The sequence below is a fragment of the Pithys albifrons genome, chromosome 13 (assembly GCF_047495875.1).
Source record: "Pithys albifrons albifrons isolate INPA30051 chromosome 13, PitAlb_v1, whole genome shotgun sequence".
Lineage (NCBI taxonomy): Eukaryota > Metazoa > Chordata > Aves > Passeriformes > Thamnophilidae > Pithys > Pithys albifrons.
Genome location: NC_092470.1, coordinates 14,544,428 through 14,554,541, shown reverse-complemented (window position 1 = coordinate 14,554,541; position 10,114 = coordinate 14,544,428).

The following is a 10,114-nucleotide window of genomic DNA, read 5'->3' as shown; positions in this document are numbered from 1 at the left end:
GGGAGGAAGCAGCCAGCTTCCCACTGGTGGGTGATGATATTCAGCTACGGGTGATCATTTCTGGTCTGCAGGGACATGCTGATTGTGCTGGAGGCAACTCCATGGCTGTTCTGATTCAGCTACATTGTTAGTTGTATATGACAAATGTAATTTTTGCCAGGCTCTGAGCATGATACAGTTGAAAGTGGAATTGTCAGTGCCCTGAACCTGTTTCTCACCTCCATATACAGCAATAGGTCATCAGAAGCCTCCCACCCCTAATTTGTTCTCATTTACAACCCGCTGGGGAGTAGTTGTAGGTAATTTTGGAGCATGTGACAAGCCAGGAACCTTGCTTGAAAGTGTGAGAAAATACTGAATTTACAACTGTGTGGGACATTTATCAGGCTGCATGTAGGTTTTGAATGTTACTTCAGTGGTTGTTTTAATTAGGCTAAATCTGTCCGGGAACCTTGAGCTGAGACACCTCTGTAACTGTAGGTTAGGGTCCCTGTCATTAACCACAGTGGGAAAGAGCAGATACGCAGTTAAGAAAAGCCATTCATTTTAGCAAGTGTTTGACAATACCTGAGGTGATGTGGTGGGCAGATGCATCTAACCCTTCCTGTGTGTCCAGTGGCACAGCCCAAACTCAGTAATGCAGCACTGAGCAAATAGCCCTGTGCTGGCATTAACTGCAGAAGTGGATATATTTTGGTGATCTTTAATCTGAAGTGTCACAGTACACAGCTACATCTGTAACACTGACAAGTGCATTTTGCTCTGCTTCTATCTCAGGCTGGTTTTTTATTTGCAGTTGTGTTTTACTGGGATCCATGTGTTGCATTGTGTTGTGACCATTTCACATGTAGAATTTGGAGCTCTAATTTGAAGCTGTCTCTTTCCCTGGATCCTATTTCACTTGTCACACTTGCTTTGATGTATTAAGTCATCACTTGTTGTGTGCGTGCTTTTTAATCCTTTTAATTCCTTTGATTGCTAGATGTTGAAAGACAAAAGGAATAAATAACAGGAACAAAGACTGAAACGTGTGCATGAAGCATGTTTCCTCCTCCTGAAGTTGAGCTTGTTTTGGTTTTACTAACAGAATAATCCAGTTCACTTAATCATCTTTTTCAAATGGGAGATGAACAAAAGAGGGGATTTCTTCAGTGAGGTTCAGCAGTTGAGGTGTTTAGGGAACCAGTGACCCTCTTGCCTGCTTTTAAGCTTTTTAATGTACTTGCTAATTAAGAAAATTCAAAACACACCCCCTGAAATCAAATCAGGAGTTTTGCCTTTATATCCCTGAGAAAGCTGTTTTGTCTTTGGTAAAGGAAACCAGTCTGGGCAATTATTGTTTTGAATAGCTTCTCCCCCTACAACAGTGGAAGGATCAATAATCCAGTTAAACAAAATCTACACCAATGTACACTGCACGCACAACAGAAAGGATGAGCTGGAAGCAGCTGTGCAGCTGCAAAACTATGATGCAGTTGGCATGATGAAAACACTGTGGGATGACTGGCAGAGCTGGAGTGCTGCAGTGGATGGCTGTAAACTCTTCCAAAGGGATAGGCAAGGAAGGACAAGCAGTATTGCCGTGTATTAGGGAGTGTTTTGATTGTCCAGAGCTTAATGATGAGGACAATAGGATGGAGTGCTTATGGTAAGAATCAGGGGGAAGGCCAAAAAAGCAGATATCCTTAGGGATCACCCAAGCAGGATAGGGAAGCAGATGAAATATGCTATAAGCAGCTAGAAGAAAGAGTTGTCCAGGAAAATGGTTAGTAGTGGATTTGGCAGTGCTGGTTAATGGTTGGACTTGATGACCTTAAAGGTTTTTTCCAATCTTAACAAGTCTATGATTCTATGAATACAGACGAGACACACTGTCTCATTCAAATCTCAGTCTTTAACCATTTAATTTCCAGCTGGGAGGTGGCCGTGCTCTACCACTTCCATTCACAAACGTTTACAGGGAATTTCTGACTGGTCCAGGCTGGAAAAACATGCTGTAATTAAAGTAAATTTGTGCTGTCTCATACAGACTGAGGGGTCTAGGTGCAGAATAGGCTCAAAACTCAAGAACGGTGAGTGAAAAGTAGTTTTCTCATCCCAGGGGTCTTGCTGTTCAGCAAGGTTTTCTATTGACTCCTAAGTATCTGAAGTCCATGATCATCACATTGATAACAAAGCACTTGTTGTCCACATGTGCCTTGTGCTGACTTTGTCCCCTTTCTCATCTGCAAATCACCAGGTATCTCATCAGGGTGATATAGATTGCTGCAGCTCCCTGCATTTCTGTCCTGAAAATAGAAAGGGAATATTTTTGTATGCTTTTAAATGTGTGAACATATCTAATTTTCTTGCCTGCTCCTGGGGCTTTAGCTTTGTTAACATTTTGGAAATGAATCTGTGCCTTAAAAAAAAATCTTTCCACCAAAAAAGCATTCAAGCAATCACTGCAGAGCAAGCAAAGTTCTATAACATCAGAGTAACTATGTTGCCTTATTCATTTTTCCCATTTAATGACATTGCCTCCCCCGCTCACCTCACAGGCTTACTTCAGTGGGAATAGTCAAGTGGGAGCTCCAAAATTCAAATTATGTTGGATGTGTTCCTCTGTTCCTTTTGAAGAGCAGTATAAAAGGCCAGGCTGTGAAATTTTAAGACTGCATTTTTGTTGTACTTAGGAATGTATTTATTACCTCATGTCTTAATCTTTCTGTTGCTTTACTTTGTGCCCACCTATAAAAAGGATCATAGTATGTCACAGCAGTAAGAGAGAAGAGGGAATCCATTTTCTATCCCATGCTTTGAGAAGGATAAGTATCTGACTATCTCTTGAAGAGGAATGGCTATGATCAAAGACCCCAGGGAGCTCAGAGACTGCATGGTCTAGGAGATGCTCCCACCTTCTTCCAGGAGCAGCAATTATCCCCCACTTTTGCATGTGACTTTCCTGGATCACTGTTTGCAATGAATTCTGGGCTCAGCAGCACCTTTAAGACACTGGCAGAGCGGCATATTTTCATCAGGTCCACACACATCCTCTGACCCCATCTTGTCACAGCACTGCCATGTGGCTTGGCGTAGCAAATGTTAGGATTGTGTCCAGGGGGTTAAAACTTGCCCTTTCAGGATAGGTTGCAATCTAGTCTTCCAGCTGTTCTCACAGTCCTGATTCTACATTATCCATCCCTCCAATATAACCTGGTCCAAACAGTGGAATCAGTACTAGTTTTGTAAATTCTTGCACTCAAAGCCTATTTTTGCCATTTCTTCTTAATGTGAGCTAGGATCCTTCTCAGGTACATATGCAACCCAGAATGCACACTAGAGAAGCCCATCTCCCTCCCTTATTCTTGTGGTACTTTTGCTTTTCTTGTGCTGGTATTTTTCTTCAAGCCAAAAGGTACAAATAGTGTAACATATGAGCCTTGTTTCTTCCAAGAAGTCAAAGTCTGGAGGTCAGGCATGGAGAACTGGTTCCTGCATAATTCTATAGGCTAAGTTTGACTCTAGAGGTACATATTTAATCTTTTTCATTTGTTTAGTGATAATTTAATAGACAAATGACAACACTAGAGAAATAACATCATTTTTGATATTGAAAAGAGTTGTTGCAATCTGTTTAGTAAAGACATAAACATTTTTAATTAATAAAGTGTTCTTCAAAAATGTATTATTTACTGGTTTGAATAATAATGAGAAAACAATTTATCTGCTTTAGTGAACCATTTTAAAGCATTTTTGACAGAGAGAGAAACAGACTGCTCCCTTTGGCATTTTTCTTCTCCTCCTGTTGGCACTTGCATGCAAATCCAAAGACAATAATATGATGAAACACTGTAGGACTAAGGCTGTGGAGCTCTTTCCAGGATTTTGGCCATGAAGTCAGGTTTAACTTACCCAAGTTATCTGGGAAATGAATTACTCTGACCCAGACCAGGCTCTATCAAAACGTATTGCTGAAGAAATAAGAACAGTTGCCATTGTCGAAATGTCACCTTTTGGTAACCTCAGTTTATTCAGGGAACAAAATGATCTCTCAGTACAAACCTGTCCTGATAATCTCTGTAGAAATCCCTCCATAAGACTATTTAAAGGTTATCTGCAATTTGGCTATAAAATAGAGTCAAAGCTGTTAACATGACTCTGTATAAGAAAGTTCAATGTGTTTTTGACTTGTCAAGTACAGAGATTTTGGCCTGCGTAGATGGCAAATACTCCTGAGGATTCTTGTCAGAATTTAGAAAAGTATTGATCAGGATGAGTAAGAGGAAAAGAATAAAAACACAATGTGAAGCATCCTGAATCTGAAATGCAAAGATGAAGCATCAAAATATAATCAAAACTTACCAAAAACCTTTTCTGACATTAAGAATATGTTAATTAGTGTTAATTCTATCTAGTGTTCCTTCACACTGGAGAGGAAAAGGTTAGCTTGTTGAATTGGAAGTCATTATTGGACTTACGTGTCTTGTTTTAGACAATATATTTACACATCAAGTAGAACAAAGCCGAGCTAGTAAAATAGGGAAAGTGTGGATTTCTTGATCATTATGAAATAATCAGAAGCCAGTCTGCCCCAACTGAGTGTTCAGATGGGTGTGGGGGAGCCACGGGAACTATCTCCCTTGTCTGGAAAACTGTATTGATGTTTGGTAAGATCTGTCTCATGCATCTTTCCTTCTCATCTCCTGCGTGATGGGCTTGCTTAGCCTGATCATGCTGGGATATTCGAGGTGGACCATTTCTTGCAAAGATAGAGGGAAAAGCTGGGCAGAAAATGTGAACAAGATGAGGTGCAGGAGGAGGGGAGAGCAGAGCAGAGCAGACCAAAGCAGACCCACACATATGAGGCTGGGAGGGTCTTCTCAACAGTGACCACTCACTAATGAGTGAGTGGGCCTTTGAAAGAGAGATTATAGAAAAGACAGAGCCAAACTCTTCACCGAGGTGCACAATCAATGGACAAGACCCAATGGGCACAAACTGCAGCAAAAGAATTTCTGGTTGTATATAAGGAAAAAAAATTGCTGTGAGTTTTTTGAAGTACAGAAACAAGGGCCCAGAGAGGTGTGGCTCTGCATCCTTGGAGCTTTCAGGATTTGACTACAAAAGACCTTCAGCAGCCTGATCTTGCTTTGAAGTTATCTCTGCAGGCAGTCATACTAGGTGACCTACAGAGGTCCTTTTCAACCTAAATTATTTTACAGTTCTAAGAAAATGAGGCTTATGTTTTATGAATAGGCACTGTATGGTACAGCAAACAAATATAACAAAGGAATGAAAAGTGGTTTTGGTTTGTTGGGTTTTTGTTTGGTTGGTTGTTGGTTTTTTTTTCTTTTTTAATTAAGCATTTCCTTAGCAACACCAAAATGAGTTTTTTGGCAGAAAAGGGGTGATGCAAAAGTACTGTTCCAGTACAGTGTAGGTGCTTGGACCATCAGTAGGTACAGTGTGAAAAGGCAGATCTCTGAACCCTAAGTTTGGCAGGTTTAAGTTTAGGAAAAAAAGAAAAGGAAACCATCTGTATTACAAGTTCTGCTGAAACAGAGTTAAGCAATGAAAGAATATTATCTTTGAAACAGTCACCCAAGCTTTTTTCTTTTCATTTGAATGTTGTTAAGGACTAAGAATAATGTTATACCAAATGTTCTTGCAAAAATGGGGAAAATAGCTGCGGTCAAGCACCTGACCAGCATTTCAAATGCCCCTTCCTTCCTTGGTCAGCAGTCTCTAGGAAATGAGAAACTATCACTTTGGTGGTGTTTTCCCCAGTGGGCAGCTTTGTCTGTAAGCAATTTGTCATTTAGCACAGTTAAATGAGAGATCATGTTTTTGCTTTTTTCCCCTGTTAGCCAAGCTGTGATCCTGCTGCTGCAGCAGGGAGTGTTCTCCCCTCCCTCTCCTCTCTTTACCTGCCAAACACGCACAGAAAACACTAGACCTGTCTGGCTGTACATAGTGGCGTGGAGTCCTGCTGTACTTTATAGCGTGAAATAGCCAGGGAACAATTGAGTGCCAGGAACAGCTCCAACATCAACTGAAGAAAATGATAAGAGACAAGGAAAATGACGTGAAGCTAAGCTCACCAGCACTGGTGTTCTGCAGTCCTGTGCTGTGACCATGTCTCCTGTGAAACAGTGTCTTCCTCTCTTCCATAGGATGGGGAGGAATCCCACCAGACCTTTTCCTTCAGAAAGACCTATGTAGTGCTGTGAGCCAGTTGCATAAGGAGCAATTAGGTCAGACTTGAAATTAAGGGACGCCTCCTTTGAGCCTCTCAGGAGAAGTAAACAAGCCAAACCAGAGTGAGTAGACTCCCTAAATTTAGGATAGTCCCTCCGGTGATGTCTAGGACCAAAAGATACCCATCCAGCTCTTGCTGGTGGCTTTTGTCTGGGATGAGAGGGGAAGGTGGCTGATGACTATTCTTCCTTGACATGTAGTCCAGAACAGGCTCTGCATGTGGGGATAACATAGCATACAATAAGCATTTTCATGTAGCACAGGGGTCCAAATTAGTCTTGAAAATATGTATACCTTTCTCTAAACCTGGATGATCCTATTCTCCTGTGCAAAAGGATTATTATTGCTGTGGAAGTCTACCTGCAGACAGATACCACAGCTCTTTACCAGCAGCTTTAGACAAATCATAAACCTGTTCTCCTTATTTTCTCTTTCTGTCACCATATGCCTGCAAATGTACAATAAATAAACAAATAAAACAAGAATATGGCTGTTAGTCAAAAGAAAGCATCAAGGAGGTGAGAACATCTCTCTCTAGAATGACTAGTGCCTGGAAAATGAGCCTTGAGGGGAAAAAAATGAAGGGAAGTCATGGAAATGAACAACAGGAGAATGCTACAAAACGTTGTTGCTTCTCAGTAGAATTTTACCCATCAGCTTTGACATAAGTACCATATTCAGGCTGTAAAACATAATTAGAGCAGTGAATCAGAAAGGAGCTGTCCATCGAACAGCACAGTGTGTTCTCAGCCAAGGAGAGGGATGTGAAACTCATGCAAATAAGGCTGAGTTCCCCTGCTTCCTCCTTAGGAAACTGAGTGTGACACAATCAGCAAAAAAACGTTTGCAGCAAACTGCAGATTTCACATGCTGTTTGGAGCTGGAATTCAACTCTGAGCTCTGCATTAAGTGGAGTGAGTTGCCTCCCTCCATCAACTGCCTAGCTCTAAGCTCCCCTTGCGAACTGCAACTGTTCCACAGTGCTGCTTCTTGGCTCTGTTTGAGGGGAAAGAGATGGCCAAACTGAACAAATTTGGATACAAGCTCGAAGTCTGTTCCAGGACATGGCAGAACAAGTCTTCCAGCACAGTGGTGTGGGTTCTTCTGGTGTTTGCCAGGCTTGATCCATCATTTTATCAACTGTGTTGGCTTTGTTCACGGAGGACTCAAAACATGGGTCTTTTAAAGGGCTTGTTCAAAAAAGGCAGACTCTCTCCCATTTTGGTTTCCTTAGTGTTTTATTTATGTTTCTTTCATGCATATCAGAAGTATGGATTTACCCCTGGAATTACAGGGAATCCTCATTCAGGGTGCAGCACACATTCCTGAAAGTGTTCAAGGCCAGGTTGGATAGGACTCCGAGCAACCTAGTCCAGTGGAAGAGGTGTCCACAGCAAGAGGTGTTGCAAGTAGAGGATCTCTAAGGTCCCTTCCAACCCAAAGCATTCTATGATTCTAGTAGTTCCTCTATATACTCCCATCTTTTGCCTCTTACCATGGAAAGCCTTGAACAATACCCCTGAATCAGGCTTCTGTTTTCCTACAAGGACAAAATAATAAAGAACTATTACAAGGCAGGCCAAAGGTAATCTGTTTGCCAGGAGCTGGTTGCTCAGTCACATCTCTGAGATCCTTGCAGCTGTTTTGTAGTGGTGCTGAACCATCACAATTTTGATAGCACTGGAGCTGTCCTATGAAGGCTATCCTTAATTATAAAGCTTTCTCCCTTTGGGTGTCATCTATCCCCTTCAGATACTGTCCAGCTTCTTCACTCCTTTTTAGATCAGGGAGTACATGCATATTCCCTCTTCAGGTAAATTCCTGTTCCAAGAGCAGGTGCCCACCTTGGAACTCCACTGGCAGGATGTGTTTTAGTGTTATTTCTATTGCTTTTTCTCCTCTGGGCATGATTTTTTCTCAGTCATGGTAGGGATTCTATAAATTTTGCAATTCACAATGCTGTCTTAAAAGTTACCCTGCTATTCTACAGCTTGGTAATCTATGTCTATAGCACTATGGGCTATGATGTTATTTAGATATTTAGTACTAGACTCCTCATCTCAGAGTTGAATTTATTTTGTGTCTCACTCTACCTGTCTTGACCTACCAAATCTACTTTCCAGGCTGGGAAGTTCAGGCAGTTGTGGGGTTACAAAGAGCTTATGCCCAAATACTGCCCCTACAGCCAATTTGGCACAAATGGCCCAAGTCATATTCTTCTGCAAACCAAACATTCATTTGGTTCTGCTTAATGGGAACAGAGCAGACCTGACCATAAATCCAAGTGCATTATACATCCAGCTAAACAGACTGAGCTTTATAATGGTTTTTAACTTCTTAACGTTTTGTTGCTTTTAGAGACACAGCAGCAATGCCAGTAACACAGGCAATCAGTACTGAATGGGTGGAATTTCACTGCTTGCACATTCCCTACAACTAGGACTTTCTCCCTGAGGAGTTTCTGAAATCCAACAAAAAATGCTTATCCTGGTTAATATTTGAAATGAAACACATCCTCTCTGCCCCAAGCTGACCCAGAATCTGTGATGAGGAACATCTTCTGCCTAGTGGCCAAACTCCCAGGGATGTTTGCCCCTGAGGAATCTAACATCCCTTTCATTTGTGCAAGGGAAATTAATTGTGTGCTAAATGTAAATTCGTCCTAGAGAAGCGCAGCTGGTAGCAATGGCCTTCTCAAATGCATTCAGCTCTCCAAAGGCAGCTGATTCCAAACTGCACATGCTGGTTGCTATCTTGTACTGTGAGAGGATCTGTGCTCTAACTTTGCTGTGAAGCCCATTTTTCCCTTAGGTACTTGCAGAGTGTGTGGGCAGCACTTAGCTGTGGTGTATAACAAGCAGGATTTGTCTATCAGCTCTGTGTCATTTTGGCAGCCCGGAAAGGATCATTCTTTGATATGGAACAGCCAAGGCTTTGCTGACTCATGATAACCTACCTAAGCTGGGCACTTATGCAAAACTCATGCACACTTCAGCTGTGCCTCATTAGATTCTTTGTCTTCAAGTTTCTTGGCTCATGGATTGAATTTTCCTCTTCAAAATAAATGTCCCCCTTACATAACTGATAGAAAGCCACTGACATTTTGAAACAAAACCAGATATCGGAACATAGGTGTGGCTTTCCAGGTACCCAAGGATAGCAGAGTCTGGCAGATAAATCCAGGATCCAATGGAGATTTTAGACCTTTAGAAACCATTAACTGAACACCAGGCAGCATGTCCTACAGGTGACTGAAGACATTTTGGGTATGATGTTTTGCAGTTGGATATTCCCCTTTCCACCTCATGAGCCTTTTCAGAAGATATTAAGGTCTCTATGAAACTACTTCTTAATTTCCTCTCCACTAACTTGCTTCACCCAAGAAGGAGCAAAGGCAAGGGCAAAATGGCAGTACAAGCAATAAATAACATCAGATCTTTGTGAAGGACCCAAGTCTTTGAGTATCTTCAATTGCTATAAATATCAAAGTTACTAAGCACTAGAAAGAGACAAAATGCTCTCTGCCAGACCAAACACACCTCAGAGAGATACCCCTGAGCGTAACAGGAGTCACTTCTAGGATCCATATGCCCAGGAAGACTTCTCAAAGTCTTTGTCTTTGCCTGAACTGAGTTTATGATAAAGAACACATTTCACTGAGTAAGCTTGGCTGTGCTTTGGTCATCCCTCTGTCTTTTGCTTATGGTGGTGCCCTTCTTTCTTGTGAAATTAGAGATCATATGTTGCCCTGTCTTACCCAACTCACTTTTACTCTCTGCTCCTCCTCTGTCGTGGTGTGGCAGTAACAATACTGGATTACATCTGTGTTGCCCTTCCAGGTTTATTTCATAATGTCAGGTTTCTGGACTCCGGT